Source organism: Enhydra lutris, unplaced genomic scaffold (genome assembly GCF_002288905.1).
Source record: "Enhydra lutris kenyoni isolate GAN:26980312 unplaced genomic scaffold, ASM228890v2 scaffoldscaffold9, whole genome shotgun sequence".
Lineage (NCBI taxonomy): Eukaryota > Metazoa > Chordata > Mammalia > Carnivora > Mustelidae > Enhydra > Enhydra lutris.
Genome location: NW_019154093.1, coordinates 71,796,574 through 71,818,749, shown reverse-complemented (window position 1 = coordinate 71,818,749; position 22,176 = coordinate 71,796,574).

Sequence of the window (22,176 nt, the reverse complement as noted above, 5' to 3'; positions counted from 1 at the left end):
ACGTATCAGACATTTTCCAAGATCCTGTGATATATCTTAGTCCAGTATTAGTGAGGAGATGTTAGTTATGCCTGTATCTTGAATAGTGTCAATCTGAATTGAAAATATGCCCCCCCCTTTTTTTTACTAACAGCTTTTAATTCACTGGCTGATGGTGTCAATAATACCTCAAGATCTATAGCTGAATATGTCTTCTACTCTTTGAATTTACAGCTTCTTGAGAGCTAAACAATTTGTTTTCAGTCTAAATGAGAAATTCAGAATCAGCATAAAAGTGCTTGATTGAATCTATGAACGCCAGTTATTATCATTATTTATTCTAATTCCAGTATTTCTCATGATCTGTATTCTTCTCATACTGTTCACCAGAATTTGTTTTAGCAGAATGTCTTGGGATGGAAGAATGAGGATGACATCTTTTTGTTCTGTAGAGTTTTAAATATACTTGCACACAAACAATTTAACTTTTCTATAATCTGATTCTTTTATTATATGTATTGCTCATATATAGGCTGACATACAAGAACTTGTCCCCCAATATGAAACAAATCACTGTTCTTTTAGGCCAATGCTTACTGAGAGGCAGTAAAGATTTCCTTCCATTGCCTACTCTTTTGCAGTAACTTGTTGACCTCTGCTTGGTGCTCTGAGTAATAGACTACGCCAGAGGTTGCCAGGGCAGAAAGCCAAGACCTGGGAAGAGCCAGGTCTCAGCAAGAAAAGGCCAAAGGAGAGGAAGTCCTTTTATAATTTATCAAAATAGGAACACTTGGAGCATAGGTTTTATGAAGAACTAAAAATTGCCCCTTTAAAAAAAATAAATATAAGAAATTCACATTTCATTTGGATTGAAATACACTGGGCAAAAATTTTTTACTTTACCAAAATAAGAACAGCAGTTTACCCATCACCTGTCAATAAACTACAGAACTTTATTTTTTTCTTTTCTTTCTTTCTCTTTTTTTTTTTTTTGGCATTCTCTTGGCTTGTTATATCAAGGTGAAGCATGGCAAAACATGGCACAAATGTAGACAGAAGCGTGTCAGTGTCCAGGGCCCTTGTTTCTGATGCCATGATGCTTACACAGCAAGTATCAGATACATACCTTTGAAAAAGCTGGCAAAATAGTTTGTCTGGAGGCTCAACAAAGGACGAGATGAAGAAGCAGCAGCCAGATCTGGATTCATGTCTGCTGGGTACTGGCGAATGCTCAATAAATATTTATTGAATGAATTCAGTGACCCAGAAATGGAGGTCATGTCTCTTTTTTGATGCTTGTTCATAGATATTCCCAGCCATGCAAGCTGAAACACATCTACTAGGGTCTTTGTGCCCCCAAAACTCCACTATCACCAAAAGTTTCTGCTAGGGAATGCTAGGAACTCCCTTATTTCAAGAATTTTATGGTCAAATGATTCAAACTACTGTTTCCTTAAAGAAAAAGCAGAAGCACTTTTCCAGTTCTTTGTTGGCCATATTCCATTCATCAGAAAGAAAAATCAGACTCTCTGGAAGGCAGAGCTACCTTTTCCCCTTGCTTTTTTGCTTTTCACTTGGAAAGGGGGTGCTGCTCAGATAATGTATTACGGAAACTGTTTGGTACTCTCTTCTCCAGCTCTCTCTGCCTCACTGCAAATGGGCGTGTATAGTCCTGGAGTCTCTGGGTCTGCATTAGTGTTTGGGAGCTAAACTAGTGTCTCGCAGGCAGTTCCAAAGTTATCGTTCATGAGGGGCACCTGGCTGGCTCAGTTGGAAGAGCATGTGACTCTTGATCATGAGTTCAAGCCCCACATTAGTTAGTTGTAGACATTACTTACATAAATAAGAAAAAAATATCTAAATTTCTAAATAAATAAGAAAAAAGTTATCTTTCATAAGAGGACTAATGATAGCAGGTGCATCACAATTACTCTGGGAGTGGGAGGGAGGGAAGATAGGAAAGCAACTTATACAAAATCATAAAGCAGCCTTGTGAGGTTTTTTTTTCCTAGAGTTTTTGAAGGCCATGTATGATAAATAAGGCACTGAATACCCAACACTATAAGTTGAACATATGTTAGGAATAAACACCCAATTCACATGTATGGTTAAACCCCCATCCAGGGAGTCTCATTAGCAAATACATTAATTAGGATCCTGTTTACTTTGCTACTGTCAACAATTGTTTGTTTGAGCTAATCTAGTCTACCTTCATTAAGGTAAATCAGCACCAGTTAGGGCATGAAAATGTGTTTCAATTTTATAAGAAATATAGGACCCATACGGAGTTTCTATCTCTATATATCTTCTGATCATTTGGTATTTTAAACAATGAGCAAGGCTGGAGGTTTATCTTAAAATGAACTTCAAACAAGACCACAAATTATAGTATCCCTTCTGTGGCCATTCATTCATTCTTTCATGTCTTTCCGGGCATTAAGCATATCTAGAACAATAAGGCTTGGCTCCTGTTTTACAGTCCAGTATAAATCAGGAACATCAGCGCACGTAACAGATATGGCCCTAGCCTTACCATCTTGTGGGTGCAAATGAGGGCAGAATTGTTCCAACACACTCCATCTCGATGTACTAAGGCAGTAGTCAGCCAACTACTACTCATCGGTTGGATCCAGTCTGCCACCTATTTGTGTAGATTTTATTGAAACACAGCCATGCCCATTTGTTTACTTGTCTGTGGCTGTTTTTGCACTGCAACAACAGAATTGAGTAGTTGTAACAGAAAACCTGTAGCTCACAAAGCCTAAAATATTCATGACTTGGCTCTCTCCAGAGGAGGTTTGCAGAGCTCCATTCCCAGGCCTCCAGAATATACGCAGTTGCCCCAGGGGGCTTATGCATCAGTCCTGGGCATTGTTCTGAGGATGTCCTTTGTGGGGAACTGGGATTTTGCAAGTGCCCTTTGAGGGTAGCCTCGGAAGCTTTGGGCTTCCAAACATCCTACAGAAATGCCATTTCCACAGGATCACCAGTGCCGCTGGCCTTGGTGGTCTCGATGCCATAGCTTTCACTGTCCCCTCAGCAAAACAGCTGAGTTAGTAATGGTAGAACCAGAAACTTGTCAGCCTTATGGGGGGCTTCCAGTAAAGACAGAGAAGGCCCAGAGAGTCTCTTGGGGATATGCCTAATCAAAGCACTTGTGTTGGCCTCAGTGAAACTTCTCTGACTGCTGCAATCTGCCAGAATCTTGGGGACAGAGAAGAATGCGCCATGCTCCATGTTCCCCATCTGACACCCTCCACTCTTCTCTACCTGCTCTGTGTCTTGTTAAGTAATCCTTCATGGTGCCTTCAAGGATCACATGAGTCAGCTTCTTTGCCCTCTTGATTCCTGTTGGGTTCGGCCAATGGGAAGCACTGGCAGGAGACTCAAGGGCAGAGAAGAGAAGATCCTCCCCTTTAGGTTGCAGATTGGCAGAGTTGGGTTCCTGGACTAAAGTCCACGCCTCCCCCAAAGCTGCCTCAGGCTGTGGTGACAGCTCACTCCCTTCACCTGTGGGGCTTAGGGATAGTAGCTGCTTCCCTAACCCAGATACTTTACCATTCCTTTTTCCTTAACCCTTCCCACCTTCTCAAACATTGTTCCTTCATTAAATCGTCCTTAATTGCCCTCTTTGAGTGTGTCATCCGTTTCCTGCTGGCACCCTGAATGTACCCGGAGCCATTTCCGCAGGGCACCCACATGTCAGGAGGATGGCTGTGTTGGAATTAAGTCTCTCTTCTGTGTCTCAGGCTGTGGTATTGACTCCAAAGTTATTTTCCTCTTATGGCACCTTATGCCCTTTCTTGAAATTTGATCCCTTCCAAGCCAGCATTCTCAAAATGTAGTGACTCAAATAGGTACATTGAGGTGGGGAGGGACAAGGACTTTGCCGTACTCCACTTCTTGGTAGCATCTGAGCACCCAAACACTCCTGGCTGAGTGGAGAAAGGTGCCCCTTAACACCATTTGCGAATTGCGTCTGAGCTCCCGCTCTGCCAGATGCAAAAAGGGCCAGCAAGCGATCACCTACCCTTGTTCCTAGATACATCTCAGGCCCACCATCTACTCAGTCCAAATGCCCTGTTTTGGAAGAAGCACATTAGAGTATCAGGAGGCTGTGAGCCTGTGTTGTCTCTAGTCCTAATATAGGCTATGAGCCTGTGTTGTCTCTAGTTGGCTGGAAGTTACCTTCTGGGTAGAGGTTCAGAGAACGGATACAGGCTGTGATTGCATTACAGTATTTGCAAGGCCATGGTACAGAAGCAGAAACATAAAACACAAGTGCAACACTCAAACAGGAAGGCACAGTCTGTCAGCAAGACAAGCCTTGGCAAAAACTTATAAACACCTACCCATTCTGCTCTTAACTGCTCTCTCAGGGGAACTGCAATTCTGCTTGATTTCCCAGACTGGCTCTCTGCCCTGCTGCCGGAGGTCTCAGTCAGGAGGTGCCTCTCGGGTTTGCCATTCTGACTGATTTAATTTAGAGAATTTCTCGCTCTTCACACGGCAGCAAAGGTCACGTGGCTTAGCGATGATGTTGTTCAGGAAACAGCTTCTTTACTGCTGTGGTTTTGTAACATTGTTTGAAATTTCCCTTTTTGCGCTATTTTTTTTCCAATTGGGCCTGAGATTATAAGGTCCTACCAAATAGTTTTATGACCGCACCTTGGAAAACACTCCCCTGCCCCCTTTTTATTGCCAAAGGGTATGAGAATGTGTATTTGCACTTACCTAGTGCACTTGTATCTTCAGAGCATAATTTCCCATTTCAGAGAGACAGGGGTGGGTCAGGGAGGCAAGCATCTAGAGACTGAGCTGGTGTTATGTGTAGGCAGCTATATCAAGGAGAAAGAGCTCTGATAAAAAGAGGAGAAGGCTTGGAAAGCAAAGGACTCCAGGTCTCATTGCTTATGACTGTTTTATTTAGAATGTTGAATTCTACCTGTAGTTGGGAAGTTAAGGGAGCGTCAGAAACCCTTTCGTGGTCATTGGTTTGGTTCTGTCTTCCTGATTTAACAGCACTCTAATCACGGTAAATGAATTCTACTTATGTGAATCTCACAGTACTCTATGGGGTAGGAAGTGTTGTCTCAGTTTTCAGTGGAACAGACTGGGGCTCAAAGACTTTGTGTCACTTGCCCAAAGACACCCAACTCCTTACAGGTAGTAGAACACAATGCCATCCTGGGTGTGCAAGCCCACCATCTTGGATTTTCTCACTCTACAGGGGCAGCTGGCCTCCAGTGGGCTGATGATACTCTGCTTGGGTTGTGGGCTCATCACAGAATTTTGAAAGAAAATTGAAGAATGTGTCCAGGCCTGACATGGAACCCCCACCAGTCCTGCCCAACTACTGAAGGTGGGTGCAGTGTAGCCAAAAGGCCATTCTCTTTTTCTTCTTATGTCTGACTTGGGTGCTTGCCATTCTCTTTCAAATTTTTTTTCACTAAACAAAAGTGATTCGATGTTTCATAATATAACTCAACACTGACAGCATCTTCAAAGAGAAGCCCACATGAGCCCTGCAGATCAGATGAGCAGATCCTGTCTGCCTTTTCCTGACACACTTTCCTGTTGGTCCCTGCTGATCTTCCCTGCTGTGCTGTCACGGGGGCTCAAGGACTAAGTATTCCTTTTGTGTCCTTAGTAGTTCCTGCAATGGTATAAAACAGAGAGGGTGCTCAATAAATATGTCTTTAATGAAAACACAGGGTATTTATGGTCTGGGGACAGCGAGTAGTCAGCTTTGCTAGTGGACAGGAGGAAAAGGTAAGGCATATGAATTTTACTCACTAAGAAAAGGATCTGTAAGGATGTTGTTTGAAAGGCAGAATTGGAATTCTGAGTCTATTTTATACAGCTGCCCCCTACCCCGTTCCCTGCCGAGCAGGCAGTGAGATGAACTAGCTGGGGCACCTGAGCACCAGCTGTTATCACGGTCCTGGAGGTTGGCAAAGAAGGTCTAAGTGAGATGGGGGGGTCAGTGAGAATGAAAGCCAGGGACCCAAAAACACCTGGTGACATAGAATCAACTGGACATGTTGACTCAATTGAAAGGGAAAGTGAAGGAGGGGCCAAATACTACATGTTCTGGAGCCTGGGTGACTGGGAGACATAGGTGATCATCTTGCTATCCCGGCTCCTCCTTCCCTACCCCACGCCCCACCTCAGCCACCATGTCACTGTTTCCTTAGCGCCTGCATCTCTCGTGTTGCCATCGGTATTGGCTTTTCCCACTCTTTTAAACTTGGAAAGGGAAATTCTCAGAGCCCATGCCAGCTTCGATCCTTCAGAACCTTGTAAGACAAGGTTTTGGTGACTATGTTTTGGACATTTGTGCTGAAGATGATGTTAGGACCATCCTGCCTGACTCCATTTCTACAGGGAGGGCTGCTGGCTCCCATTTCCATCAGACCTGTCTGTCCTGGCCACTCTGAGGGGACACTAGATAGAGGAAGAGCTTGAGGAAGAGCCTTGTGAAGGTGGAGGTCATAACAGTAAGAGTAGACAACACCCCTAGAGACGTGTAAGAGTAATTGCCTTAATTACCTTGGGCTACTTTAACAAAATAGCACAGGCTTGGAGCCTTAAACAACAGAAACAATTTTTATTGTGATTCCAGTATTAACATACAGTGTAATATTAGTTTTAGGTGTACAGTGTAGTGATTCAACACCACTTGGTGTTCATAGTGATGAGTGTGCTCTGAATCTCATCACCTGCTTCGCCCACCCACCCCCACATCCCTGCCGGTAACCATCCATTTGTTCTCTATAGTTAAGAGTCTATTTCTTGCTTTATCTCCCTCTGTGTCTGTCTCTTTTTTCTTTGCCCCTTTGTTTTATTTCTTAAATTCCACATAAGAGTGGAATCATATAGTATTTGTCTCTGATTTATTTCACTTAGCATTCTACTCTCTAGCTCTATCCATGTTGTAGCAAATGGCAAAATTTCATTCTTTTTTATGGCTGAGTAATATTCCGTTGTCTCTACATACTACATCTTCTTTATCCATTCATCCATCTGTTGATGGACACTTGGGTTGCTTCCATAATTTGGCTACTGCAGAGAATGCTGCTATAAACATAGGAGTGTGCATAGCTTTCCAAATTAGTGTTTATGTATTCAAACAACAGAAAAAAAATTATTTCTCACAGTTCTGGAGGCTGGAAGTCCAAGATCAAGGTGCTGGCTGATTTGGTTCCAGGTGACAGCTCTTTCTGGTTTGTAGATGACTGCCTTCTTCCTGTATTGTCCCATGGTGAAGAGAGAGAGCTCCTTTCTTGTGTTTCTTCTTATCAGGTCACTTAAATTCCATTCATGAGGGCCCCATCCTCAGGGATTATCTCCCAAAGGCTCCCACCTCCTAACACCATCACTGTGGGGTTAGGACCTCAACACAGGAATTTTGAGAGGACACAGATGTTCTGAGCTTAAAATATGTAGGGATACACAACTCCTGCAACAACAATGCGAGGTAGATATAATTTTAAACCCATTTAGCAGTGAAGAAACAGACACACTAAGGTTAAGTCAGTGCTCAAGATTGCATAGCTTATGTGTGGAGAAGCAGGGCTTCTAACCCAGGCAGTTGGACACTTAGCCCAGCCTTCCCACCAGTCTTTTAGGCAGGGAGGCAGCTTGGAGGAATCTGGATGGATATTGAAGGCCTGTTGGCAGTGAGAAGGGGTCTCTCAGGTCCCAGGGCCAGCATATGCTCCTTCCATGAGCTTAGCACTCCCATGACTCAGACTCGCCCCCTGCAATCCTGGAGGGCTGGCTTTCAGCCCACTGGGGATGCCAGAAGAGTGAGCAATTGGAGCTGCTGGGGGTAGAGGAGGTGTGGTGAACTCTGCCCTGCCCTCCCCAGACCATGACAACTGCGGGTGATGGAAAGCACACAGAGCCTGGAGTCCAAGTTGGAGCTCCCACTGCTTCTTCGGGCCACAGTTCCCTCATCTGTGAAATGAACTGTCATGGGGATGGAAGGAGATTGGGTATGTGAATGTACCTAGTGCAATGCCAGGTGTAATCAGCTTGGTAAAGGTTGATTTGTTCATTACCTCACTCAGAGAATGAACTGAGGGGCAGGGGGCGGCCCATCCCTCCTACTCCGGGGGGAGCCTCCTAGCTTGGGTGTGTTCACATGATAATGTCAGAACACTCAACCATGGCCCTGAATGATGTTTCAGATGTCCTCATAATGGCACTGCTCCTGTGTTCTCCCCGTAAGAGTGGGAGTCAGGATCTAGAGGAAACTCCTCTTATGTTTGGTGTGTTCTATGAAGCATTGTTTCCTTTTATTTGTCTCATGTAATGTGCTGATAATTTCATTGCACAAGTTGGCATTTCCAACTAATGTAATTACATTTGGAAGCTGTTATAAGAGGCTATTACTAAAGAAATCAAATGTTTCTCCTCTTTATGTAAAATGGAGATAATAATTTCTCTTAACATTCATACCATGCTCAGAGAGCCTTGACTTAAAGGAATTTTGCAAACACAAAGCAGCATTTCCTGTCTCGCTTTGTCCTTATTTAGCACCTATCACAAGACTGCCTCTCTGGCAAAAAGTCATACAGAAAGCGTGGTCTCTTGGGTCCCATCGAACCATCAAGCCACAGGAGTGACTGGGTGTTAACATTCGAAGACAGGAAATGTCAGACATAAATTAAGGTCTCTTGTCACAAGCTCAAACTATAATTTCCTAAACAGTTCTACATAAGCAAAAGATAAAGACAGCCCCATTTCTTATCTACTGGCAATTCAGGGCAAGATATCAGCCTGGAGGGACCAGCCACATCACTCCCGTCCATGCCAGGGGAGGAGGCCTTGCTGACGAGCGCAAGAGGATCCAGATAATGTTTTCCCCAGAGCCAGCTGGTTAGGGGTGAGGAGCACCCTCTCTGCCCTCCCAAACTGTCTGATGAGCCCCTAAGGAGATGGGGGAGGTTCGTGGAGCAGGGGGCACAGTGCTTAACACATATTTGGTGACGATGACATACTTGTAGAATTCAACTGGGGCTCCCCCATCACCAGTTAGTTATTACACATGGTGAGTCACAAAGCCATCGTGTGAACCTGTACTTCTCTTTGTCTTTTGGGTATGAGTGCAGTACACATCTATTAAGTGCCTATTATCCAAGACACTGTTAGGTCCTGGGAATCGGGAGAGGCAAAACAGTCCTCGTTGTGCATAAAACAGAACAAAAGCAAAAGCACCCCAGTTTAGTGCAGAGATGGCACATGGTTTTCAGCTCTCAAACCAAAATACTTTTAGATGGTTGGTCCCTTGCAGCACGGGTCAGAGGGGTCCTAAGGCCTCGTCTGGGTTCTGCAGGCGAGAGCACTGTCATCTCCATGAGCATTCGTTCACTTACTCATTAATGCCACAAACATTTATTTAGTGCCCTGTGTAATGCCAGACGCTGTTCTGGATGCTTGGAAGGCAGCAGTCAACACAGCAGACATTCTAGGGGAAGGAGGAAGACAATCAACAAATAATAGAATGTCAGAGGGGATCAGTGGTAGTGGGAAGAAAAATAAAGCAGGCTAAAGGAGGAGGAGGGGACTGGTGAGGAAGAGCAACCTCTCTGATGAAGTGACATTTGAGCCACATCCATAATGAATTTTGAAGAATGTGTAGGAAAGAAGATTCCAAGCGGAGGAAAGAGCAAGTAGAGAGGCTGGAGGCAGAGTGTGCTTGAGGGAAAGGCGCAGTGTGTCTGAAGTGGGGTCAGTGAGGGGTGACATGGCAGGAAGTCTGGCTGGCTGTGTCACTGAGCGCTATTCCTGCAGGGCCTTGTGAGTCTTGGTAATGCCTTTGGACCCTAGTCTGCCTGTAAGAAAAAGCCACTGGCGGGTCTCAGCCGAGGAGGGACAAGGGCACATTCCCTTATTTAAGGGGTCGGTCTGCCTGACAAGGGGGCCATGAAGGGGGGGCGAGGCCGGATGAAGGGAAGCCGGTGAGGACCCGGTTGCTGTCACCCAGGTGGAAGAGGTGCCGCATCTGGGATGGGAGATGACCTGAGGGTGAAGCCAGAAGGCCTTGCTCACAAGATGGACGGGCAAAGAGAAGACCCCCAGCTTCGGGGTCTGAGGAATGGGGAAAAAGGTGGTGTCGCAACGTGAGATGGGAAGGTGGTGGAGGAGCAGACGAGGGTTGGAGGAGACTTGGCCTCTTAGCCACAGTGGTTGAGCACTGCCGGTAGACACTGCGGTAGAGGTCCATAGAGGCCAGACTCCCGGGAAAGGAGGAGATGACAATGGCATAGGAGAGTGACAGCAAGCACCCCTGGCCTTGTCATTTTAGTTCATGGATATCTGACAACTCCTTGGACAAAATTCCCAAGTTTTGCCTTGGATTGTGAAGGAGATACAAGCTACCCTGTTAAATTTATTGATCATATTTTCTGATTAAAACCTGGCATGGATAAATATTAGGTATTTCAAAACTGAGATTGTTCAGATAGGCTGGGTGTGTTATAAGTGAGTTGGTGAAGTGAAGGTACATGAATTCATATACTCCACAAGCATTGAGCAGCTCTTAAGTGATTTGCTTAACTTTTTGTGTGTAACTTGTAACACATAAATAAGACTAAGGAAGAAGAACCCCCATATCAGGGGACTATTTTCCTCATTTCATTTCCTCTGGGCACCAGAAATCCTTACTCAGATATTTGTATTACATTTATATGTCAGGTTTTTTTTAAAGATTTTATTTATTTATTTGTTAGAGAGAGAGAGAGAGAGATAACACAAGCAGGAGGAACAGCAGAGGGAGAAGAAGAAGAAGGCGTCCATCTGAGCAAGAAGCCCAATGTGGGACTCAATCCCAGGACCCTGGGATCATGACCTGAGCTGAAGGCAGACGCTTAACTGAGTGCGACGACTGAGACACCCAGGTGTCCCTACGTGTGAACTTGAAGATGAAATGGTCTCTGATTCTCTCTTGCCTTCATCTACATCCTGCTTTTGGCTCAGCCTGCTCAGCAGGTGGTCGATCCTGAGGCTCCTCAGACATCCTCTTTCCTCATGGTACTTGCCATGGCTGTTCTCTCTCTCTGCGATGTTCTTCCCCTTAGATCTTGGCAATGTGCATTTGCTCACTTACTCTAGGTTCCCACTTAAATGCTGCTTTGTCATGACAGCTCATCTCAGGTGCAATCAGCCTGCCTATGTGCCCTGTCCTCACGTCACCTGTCACCATTGGACATATCCCGTCTGTGCTTTTGTTCTTGTCAGTCACCTGCCATTAGAGCCTGAGCTCATTGGGACCAGGGTCTTCTTGTTCTAGGCACTAGAATCATAATTGTTTCTGGCACATAGTAAGTCCTCCATAAATGCTTGGAGAATGAGGACCTGAACTTGGTGGTACCTCCCCCACCCCCCGCCTTTTCAAGTTCAGGTCTACAGGTGCTTTATTAGTTTGCTAGGGCTGCTGGAACAAAATACCATGGACTGGATGGCTTAAACAATAGAAATTGACTTTCTCATGGTTCTGGAGGCCAGAAGTCCAAGATCAGATGCCAGCCTGGCTGGCTTCTCCTGAGGTCTTGCTCCTTACCTGCAGATGGCCCAGCTTTTGCTGTGTCTTCAATGCCTCTTCTCTGCTGTGTCATTTCCTTTTCTTATAAAGACACACCAATCCTATTGAATTGGGACACCAATCCTACTGGATCAGGACCCCATCCTTATGACTTCATTTAACTTTTAAAACCTTTATATCCAAACTCAGTCATTTTGGAGGTTAGGGCTTCAACATATGAATTTTGAGGAAACACAATTCAGTCTGCAAGAGACGGCAATACACTGCAACTTCAAATGACAGACTCCTTCCCCGGGCCTCTATGATGATGAGATGATTTTTTTAGAACAGTACTTTTCCTCTCCGGATTCCATTCCTTCATGCTGAAGCCATGCATGACTGTGGCTAACGGGGGATCGCTAGGTGCCCAGCCAGACTGAATCCTCTGCCTTGGGCCCTGTGTGATTTCTGTCCCTTACCATCCCTGCACTTGGAAGTCTACCCTTTGCCTGGAGCCCTTGGCTGGCTTGTCATGGCTGGCACTTGTCTTCGATGACTCACCCCTGGGAGGGTTGGTGGCAGTGGCTGCCGGTGGCCTCTCTCGCTGGCGGATCCGAATCTACGTTCTCTCAGCCACCACGTGCTCTGCGCACACCCAGTGCTCTCCTGCAGGGCATCGTGGGGCGTGATGTGGGTGGAGTTATATACCCTTTGATGGAGGACTTCCTGCTTGGATCCAAACTTAAAACGGACTGTCTGAGCCATGCTCAGGGTGGTCTCATTAAGCACTTTCTATCCACTCTCTTATGTGAGCGTTCCTAGGCCCTGGCAATACAATGACGCCAGCCACACAGCACAGCCTGAAGCCAGTGTTGATAGAGACCCAAGGGACAGGGGAGGGCAAAAAAGAAAAGTACCACCCTATCTGGAAGGGGTCAAAGAGGGAACAAGGTCCCAAAATCATTGACACTCCTCCCAATGAGAGACAGAGTCTGTGTCCTCTCCCCTGCAATCTGGGCTAGCTTGCAACTGTATCAAGTGCTAGAATGGGACAAAGGTAATGCCATGTGTATTCTGGAGCTAGGTCATAAAAGACATGTGGCTTCCATTGTTTGCCGGAATACTAACCCTTTACATAGGATGTCTGGTCACCTCACAGCTGTTGTGTCAGAGGGGCCATGTGCAGACAGTCTGGTCGGCGGTCCCAGGTGAGGTTCAGCCTTCAACCACCCTCTCCCCCCAACTATCCTCGATACTGAAGTGAGAAGCCATTTGGGAGTGGATCTTACATTTCCAGCTGCCAGCCCTCCATCATCTGCATCAGCCCCGAGCAATGTGCCAGACATTTTGGAGAAGAGGCAAACCATCCTCACTTGTCTTGTTTTATTCCACTAAGTTTTGGGTAGTTTGTTATGCAGCAATAGTAACTGGAACAGGGCATCAGCAAGAAGGCGCTGGGACCGGGTCTTAAGGGATGAGCTCACCCGACGGACACAATGCTATAGCACAGACCAGGCAGAAGGGTCAACAAACGCAAAGGCACATAGAACATTCGAGTCTGGTGTCTTCAGGGGATAGCCACCACTGGTACTCAGCTGGAGCACAGGCTGGCCAGGATATGAGGCTGGGACACCAGGTAACTGGGACTCTCCTATGCCTTGCAAGGGCCTCATCATGCTTGATTCCATTGAATCTAAATTTGCCACTGTTCCACGATTCCTGGTGATTTACTCATGCAGTAGTGACTTATTAGTGAAGTTAACTGTTGCATGGTACTTGAGATGTTATCTATAATACTGCCATTGAAGAAGACTTTATTTCCTAAGTCATTGATCCATCCGAGGTTTTAATTTTGCTGTTTTAACATTTTAACCTCGAGTGTTACTGTCTCATCCTCGAGTGTCCATTATGTTGTCCCCAGAAAGGAAAGGCACAGGTGTCTGCCTTTTGGAATGCTATCATTTCCAGCAGACAGAGAGGACCGGGGCTTGGTGGGGGGGGCGGGGTCTCCTAAGAGGACAGATAATTCTCTGTATTCTCTATCACATTTTTCCCCCTGTACTTACCATCTCCTTTTACTTTTCATGGGAACAAAAGCCCTTTCCTTCCCTGGAAAGGAGACTTCCCATCCTGTGTTCTTGTTGAGGCAATTTTAGAAGTACCTCGCTCTGTGCTGCAGGATATTGTAGTGCGTTTCCATAACATATTTAAGGGCTCACTCCTTAAAACTGTCACGTCTGGAGAGTCCTAGATAAGTCAGCAAGGACACAGACGTGATCACTCTCTCCTGCCCCTAGTATTATAGGCAGCTATCAATTCCAGCTCATTTAGACCAATCCAATCCCGGCACCAAAAGCCATTTCCATATTATTACACCAACCTGGAAATCACAGAGGCTGTGTATTCCTCTGCAAAGGCTCCAATTTAGGCTTATAACTTAGCACTAGGTTATTAGTGATATGCATCATTATTCTCAAGATACATTCCATCTGCAAGATTTTGTTCTCAAATCCGATGGACAACCTCAGCTGGGCTGCTCTCTCTGCTAGCAGCAGCACCGCTCGTGATAATGCGCTCTTACCTGGAGCTTTAAAATTAATTTTTGATCATTGATTCCTTGCATCAACAGCACCGTGATCCTTTCTAGTGGGCAGAGAAACATCATAGAACCAAGGCCCAGAGGGAGGGAGTGGACAAGCTGGAGTTAGGAGGAATGGGGCTTTCATTAAGTGGGATCTCTCAGAGCCTCAGAGCGTCTGTGTGGACGCTACAACCATGACCTGACAAGAAAAAATGAGAATCTGCTTTCCATTTTTCTTGTAGTCTGGATGTGGCTCATTTCAGTCAAATAATTCAATTTCGGAAAAACCAGATATTCAAGTTGAGGAATGATACGTGCAACCGGATCAATTGTTTTGATTGCTTTATTGAATCAAGAAAGTAAACAAAAAAGGTTTGACAATTTACCTCGTCCGAAACATTTAACTGCTCACTCCAGAAAATCTCCGAGGTCTGTGTCAACTGTAAGATTCTATTATTTTATCATTTTGTCAGTGAAATTAGTTGAATTTAGAGAGCAGAATTTCTACTCGATAGCTAGAATTGTGTGAGTGGGAGAAGCTGGGGAAAGAAACTCTTTTGCCTTATTTTACGGCTAAATTGGAAATGTGTGGCTTCAACTCACATTTCCTGAACATGAACCTCAGATTAAACAGTTTCATGGACATGCTGTCAATTAATTCTCACCATCGCCCTGTGGGGGGAGGCTCAAGATGTCCACTTTAATGTTAGGTAACCGAGCCTCAGGGAAGGGGAGTTAGATAAAGCCCTGCGAGCTTTTCGGTAAATTGCACTGAAGTTTTTAATTAGCTTAAGCTGATGGGTCTCAAAGGGTGATGTCTCTACCAGAGGCAGCACCTCAACTGGGCCCTTGTTACCAGTCAAACCCTCGGGCTCCACCCCAGACTGAGGGAGTCGGAAACCCTAGGGGCGCGTTCCAGCAAACTGTTTTACTAAAGCCCTCCAGGTGATGCTGATGCATGTTCAAGTCTGAGAACAATTTGTTCCAAGGCCAAGTGTGACAAAGATTGAGAAGTACAGATGTTTCTATGTTAAGACAAGAAGCTCTATGTCAAACTGTGAAATTAGAGCTGTAACTTGGGATGCATTGATCACACATAAAGGACCATTTGCTTTTTAAGAAGTGTGCATCACAAGTTTTAATCGGGAATACTCCCCTCGTGTTTTTAAAATGAGATTCGACCTGCAAGATCTTTAATGTATATAACATTTTCTCTTTGGGAATTCAGTTTGTTTTAGTTCTTATTTCTATTACTGAATAGAGTCGTTTACTTAAATTGCATTATTTAACTATAGTGAGAGGGGCACATGCTCAAATTTGTATTAGACGCTGTTGTTTCAGTCATCCAGATCAACACCTGGTACATAATGGGCGCCCGATAAATATTTGTGAATGCATGTCTAGGACCCTATTACATGGAAAGTCTTCTGTGTGTGCGTCTGCATCTGCTAGGATAGTTAACCAGTACAACGTAGCATAAATCATATAACGAGAACTAAGTGAGGAGTCAGACCATTAAGCATGGGTAGAAGCTGTGGGGACGATTTGCTGATTTCTTGTCGAGCTTAACATGGGGTAGGGTTTTCATGGGTGAAGAATGTTGAAAGGCATTCTAGGTTTTTAAAAAGACCTAACTAAAATCGAGAAAATGATAATGTGCAGGGTGTCTTCAGGCCTCGTGGGTTGGGAACAATGTGCCGGACACCCGGAAGGTGGGTTTCGAGTCCAAGGCTGTGGCATGGGCTGTTATTTTTATTTTTATTTTTTTTAAGATTTTATTTATGTATTTGACAGAGATCACAAGTAGGCAGAGAGGCAGGCAGAGAGAGAGTGGGGGAAGCAGGCTCCCTGCTGAGCAGAGAACCCGATGCGGGGCTCGATCCCAGGACCCTGAGATCATGACCTGAGCTGAAGGCAGAGGCTTTAACCCACTGAGCCACCCAGGTGCCCCATGGGCTGTTATTTTGAGGGACCGTCGAACGGAGGGATCCCAGAGGCAACAGCTCGTGAAAATCATTGTTTAAGCAGGTGAAACGTAGCTCAGTGAAAGATACTACACTTCTAACTACTGAAATCCGAACACCTTTCCCATCACAATGCCGTATCTCTATCACGCAGCCCACGTGCTCCTTGTACACTCACATTTTGCTTTTTTCCCACTGGATCACCACACTTTGCCGTCTGTCCTTCACTGTATGCATACATAGCTTATCTGAAGCAATTCAGTGTACAGAAAGAAAAATACGCATCGACAAAGTCTCATAAGCTACGGTGATAGAAATGTAGTGTATTATTTAGAGCAAAATTAGCAAAAAAAAAAAAAAAAAAAAAACTTAACACGGTACCTAGCTCCAGGCTTTCGGTTAAGATTTGCCATGTGGTAGTTGCTACTATAACTTTTTGGTCACCATTATCGTTCTCCTTGTTGGCATTGTTGCTAACATAAGCTCCATGTTCAGGCCATATGTCTCATTTAAAACTTTAAAAGCCGTGCATTCATTGTCCTGGTGTGCTCTTAGAGGAAGATCGGGTAAGACCTCTGGCAGAAAATTTCCAGAAAAATCTGGAAACGTGGAACTGGGGCTTGAAAATACCATCATTGCAGTCATCAGCACTTCAGACTCTTCCTGTGGTTTACCAGCTTGCCAAGTAATTTCGTGTTCATTAAGCTCATTTTTATTTTCACATTAACTCTGTGGAATGAGTATCCTTAGCCCCATTTTATAGATGGGAATAGTAGATGTCTAGAGCATTACTGTCCAATAGAAATACAATGTGAGCCATATATGTAATTTAAAAGTCTCTGGTAGCCACATTAGAAAAGCAAAAAGAAACAGTTAAAAATCAATTCTAATATAATATGTTTTATTTCACCCAGTATTTCCAAAATATTATCATTCCAACATGTAATCAATATGAAAATTATTGAAGAGAGAATTCACATTCTTTTCTCATTTGTTTTGTACTAAAGACTTTGAAATCCAGGGAGTATTCTTACATTCACGGGACATGTCAGCTCTGACTAACCTCATCCAAGTGCTCAGCAGCCTCAGTGGTTAGGACCTCCTGATTTAGATTGTGCTGGTCCAGAGGACAGAGTGGGGAATGAAAATATGCGCCCTGAAACGTGAGAATAATGCTCACAACGTAGAAGGACCTTTGTTCCCAAACTAATGCTTGTAAACTGGAATAACCATAACAATGAAACAAACCAGACAAAAAGAAAATGACGCCATGCCAGTCAATCCAAATGTGTTTTGGTGTCGCATGTGTTTTACTTTTTAAAATGTTAGGACCATAGGGAAAGGATCACTGGGTGATGGACACTGGGGAGGGTGTGTGCTATGGTGAGTGCTGTGAAGTGTGTAAATCTGATGATTCACAGACCAGTACCCCTGGGGCAAATAATACATTATATGTTAATAAAAATAATTTTTAAAAATGTTAGGACCAGTATGGAAAAGAAACATTTTGACCCCTTTCCAGCACAATGTCTGCAACCGAGAAATCAGAGTGGGCTGTGCTGCTCACAACCCTGACGACAGAATCAGAGCCCACATCGTTTCAGACTTTTTCAGAGTACGATCATATTCCAGGTGACAGAATCTGACCGAATGGGGAGGGACTGAAATCTACAAGGTAACATCCTCTCATTAGGCGAATCTCAAACCAACCTAGGGCTATCTGCCTCTACTTGGAGGTAGTCCTCACTCAGTATCAATAATACAGGCATGTGGGTCCAAAATGCAAATATGTTGTGTGCATTAAGAATTTACACAGAAATATGGACATACTCAGATCCAATGAAAACTGCCATGTATCCAACTGCCAGAGTTTAGTTATTTAATCGGAACTGGTTGTGAAGTACGAGGTTTTTACTATACACATTTTAATGCAGATATTTCTATTACTCGGGAACAGAGATTCTCCCAAGAGCTTTATTTAGAATCCTTATTGAACTACCAATATCCTTCAGACTCTGAAGAAAGGTTAACCTGGGGCTCCAGAGGATGTGAATCTCCATTGGTCCACATGCTGCCATGAGAAACAAACCAAGTTGCCAAGATACTTGGATCATTTGTCACTCACGTTACACGGCTGCTCCGGGCCATTTTCACTTTTACTTCATGCCTGGCTTCCAGAACAACCATGCACATGTTAAAATAGCTATCTACAAAAGGGAGTATAGATGCCCTTAGCAGCTTAGACAAGGAAGGTCAGTATGAAATGAATAAAGAGCTGATTGCTGGATGACATGTACTTTCAAATACCTTCATATTATTTTCACTCATCACCTGCTACAATTTATTATTTAATGGGACTTCCATAGTTAGGATAAATTTCAGTCATAGGTTTTAGAGCCGTCATCCTTATACTTTAAGGCCTTTTATAAATTAAAAAAAAAAAAAAAAGAACTGTAATAGGTTCTCCACTCAGGGTGGGGGGATCATATACACACAAAAGCTTATATGTGCTTTAAAGCACTTTACTGCTAGAATCCCTCCATTTCCCTCCCTGAATCTGGTTTGAAGTCTAGGTGTAGAAAGAAATTCACTTTTAAGAGTCCCTTGCTATAATGTGTGCTGCTGGGTCTATTTGGCAGAATGAGAACCATTGATCAGAATGCATTTAGATTTGACTGCTTTCCCAATTATGAATTGTAATTACACAGGATGTAAACACGAGCTTAAGTGGTTGTAAAACTACTCCAATGCTTGTCACACTATTAATTTAATAAACTAAATATTTAGCTGGGGTCCTCATAATTAGGCATCAGCCGACTGGAGGATTCTTGCAAACGTCGACATCCCATCCTTGGCCCCACGCTTCCCACTACCCTCCCCCAGGGGGGAGAAAAAGAGACGGGGAGTGATGACACTAATCTCTGCCTTTAGGTGTTTATCACACCACGGAAGCCAAAACAATTACTCAGGGCTTCACAGGGGTAGGCACAGACTGGTAAATTTCAAAATGCTATTTCCTTGGAGAATGTTTTTCTCGCAGTGTTTCACACCGACAGAGGGAAAACCATTCCCCCACAGGAGCGGGCCTCCTTCAGAGCGCAAATACAAACGCACAAAAATGACATTACGTTCTTGCCTGCCTGGGGCAAAGAGAATCACCTATTCTTAACAGGACTTCAGGTGTGTGATTTTCTGCCATTTTCCTTCTTTTGTTAGATTAGAATGACTGCGCCTAGTAAGAGCAGAGCTGGAATGCGGTCCTATCAGGGCAGGGCGGCGGGAACAGGCACACTGCGGCACGTTATGTCTTTAACGGAACTTGACACATTCTCGCTACGCAGGAATTTCAGAGTCGAGGCAGACAGATGTAGAAGAGGTAGTAATTATTTTTTCTCTCTTCTAGTCAGCCCCCCCCCCATACGATTCATACTTCACTAATTAAATAATAGTTTGTGATGCCTCTGAAAAGCTGGGACTATGTTAGGAAAATGGGTCTTATTTTTCCTTCCAATTCTCTGTAGTTCGCTTCTGCTAGCCTCGCTAAATCTTCAGTGTTAACATAATTAGGTCTCACGGAATAATGGCCCATTTCACCAGCTATCATTTCAGGTTAATAAAAACATCATATAATTTTAAATGTTACTACTCTATTTTAATTCACCCATCAATTAAAAACAGCTCTTGGGTGATGGGAGAAGGAAGGAGGAGGATTAGATGCTCAACTGTACAAATGTAAATACATCCCTAAAATCATTTAAGTCTTCTTGAGAGGCTTTTTCAGGACCTACTCGAAAAATGTGTTAGGAGCAGAATTTTTCTGCCATGATCGATCTCAAATAATTGCATTTTTAAATATTAATATGGGTTTTTCACAGATGTTATCTCATTTCTAACTAAATGCAATCATATAGTTTATACAAGGAATATATCTGTTTCTTAGTTATTTGATTCTTCAGATGCAAAATGAAAATAGTATGAGTCACACCTTCCCAGGTGTTGCGGAGAGTAAAAGGGCTCCAAGTTCCCAAGATACTGGTGAAAATTCAAAATGTGATAGTTGGCATTCTTAATCTTTTCTGACATCATATTATGTTTATGTGCAGTTTATGGTGGGAAATCCTTGGCATCTGTTTTAGGTAACTAAAGGGGAAAGGTACTTTTAGTGTAAGAAAGTGAAAATGTGGTTAAAAGGGAAAAACTCTTCTATATGGGACTGGTCAGAACTGTAGGAATATTTGTGCCAGATCAATATTCAGTATTTCTTAGAAAATGGATTAGAATCTAGTCCTGATTTCCTGAGGCCAAGAAGGAATTGCTCACAACCAGACATTTGGATCAAAACTCTGGGATGCTCCTTAACTTTATTTTTTATTCTTATATACCATTAAGGCTGTCCAATTGGATTAAAAAGAATCCTATTGTTTTACCTGGTTATTCATGTTGTTCTAACATATAGCTTGTTACCATCCCCATCCTTACCAAGGAAGACTGGGAATAAACATAGTGGGGAAGGAACTCCATTCAGATTTCTGAAGCTGAAGTTTTTAAACTATACCAGATCCTAAGAGAGTCCTGGGGCACCTGGGTGGCTCAGTGGGTTAAAGCCTCTGGCTTTGGCTCAGGTCATGATCCCAGGGTCCTGGGATCGAGCCCCGCATCGGGCTCTCTGCTCAGCAGGGAGCTTGTTTCCCCTCCTCTCTCTCTGCCTGCCTCTCTGTCTACTTGTGATCTCTGTCTGTCAAATAAATAAAAATAAAATCTTAAAAAAAAAAAGAGTCCCATATGTAAAAAAATATATCGAACATGTATTTCGAAGTTCCCACAGATTTCTGTGCAAGGCTGTGAGCAGAGAAACTGTTGAACAGGTATCTTATTCAATTTTCAACAACAGGTGAGGTACAACAAACCCATATCCCATAATGCACAGAGCACCCATTTCAGAGTATGGGGTCTTTACATCCTAGTAATACTGGATTATTGATGGGAGAGAGGCAGCAATGGGACAAAAGACCTTACTTCAGGGTTTCCTCACAGCTGCCCCCCAGCCCATCCCAAACTTCCTACCACCCAGGAAGGCCACAGCACAGGTCTGAGAAAGGGTGCGGCTGGTAGGGTGTGGCGGAACATTCACTAGAGGAACTCCTGAACTGTAGCCCATGCTGTCCCCCAACGTGCACCTTTCTCTTACCCAGGTGAGTGATTTGTGTCAATTTAGTGATTTGATTCAAGGGCTCCTGGTGCAGTGTTTCCTTCCAGGCAGATCCACCAGGTGGGGACCAGGACAAAAGTACCAATGAAAACACATGTTCCACATGGCTAAACAGTTAAAAGTTACACGGCAAGCTAACACAGGGTTGAATAAATTACGTTCCAATCTGCCACTTCGATGCAAAGGCTTTTGTAAGAATTGGAAACCCAGGTATCGACGTACAGTCCTTAGCCAGCTCAGAGTACCTTCCATCCTGGACCCTGGCCCTGAGGCAGCCCTAGTCTCTCCCTCCCACCCTTTAGCCCCTTTCCTTCCATCCCTGAGCTCTGGTTTGCACCACAAGGGGCTTCTTCTTGCTCATCTGAGAATTCTCCAGGGTACACCGCCAGGACTGATTCACTAATCTACCCACACAGACTCACTGTTGGCCATGCCTTGCACCCAGGAATGTGCAGTCATGATGCACGATGCTGCTTGCCTTTAGGAACTGGGGCCCCCAGAAGAGGGGCATACATGCCCTTAAAGTGGCTGGAGGTCATCTAGGTAGGAAATACTAGGTTCCCAGCTACCAAAACCAAGTGACAAGAGGGTCAGGAGGGGCACCTCTAAGCAAGGGCCCCTGTTCACCGGGGCTGAAGTGCTCCCTCTCGGCTGGTACTGGGTCAGAAACCAATCTCTCCCATATCACAGCTGGGCAGTCTAATTACTGTCTTAGAAATAGTGATACTTCATATATAGCTGAGGCTTCAGACAAAAATTTTGTTGCAGTTTTATGCTCATTCGCAGTGTTGATGGATGGAATTATATTTTTACTCTGAGGGAAAATTGACAAAGCAAGAACTGGGACCTTAAGTATGTGAACAACTTAGTCCGCACTTTTCAGCTGAGTCCTGTTCTCAAAGCCATAATACCG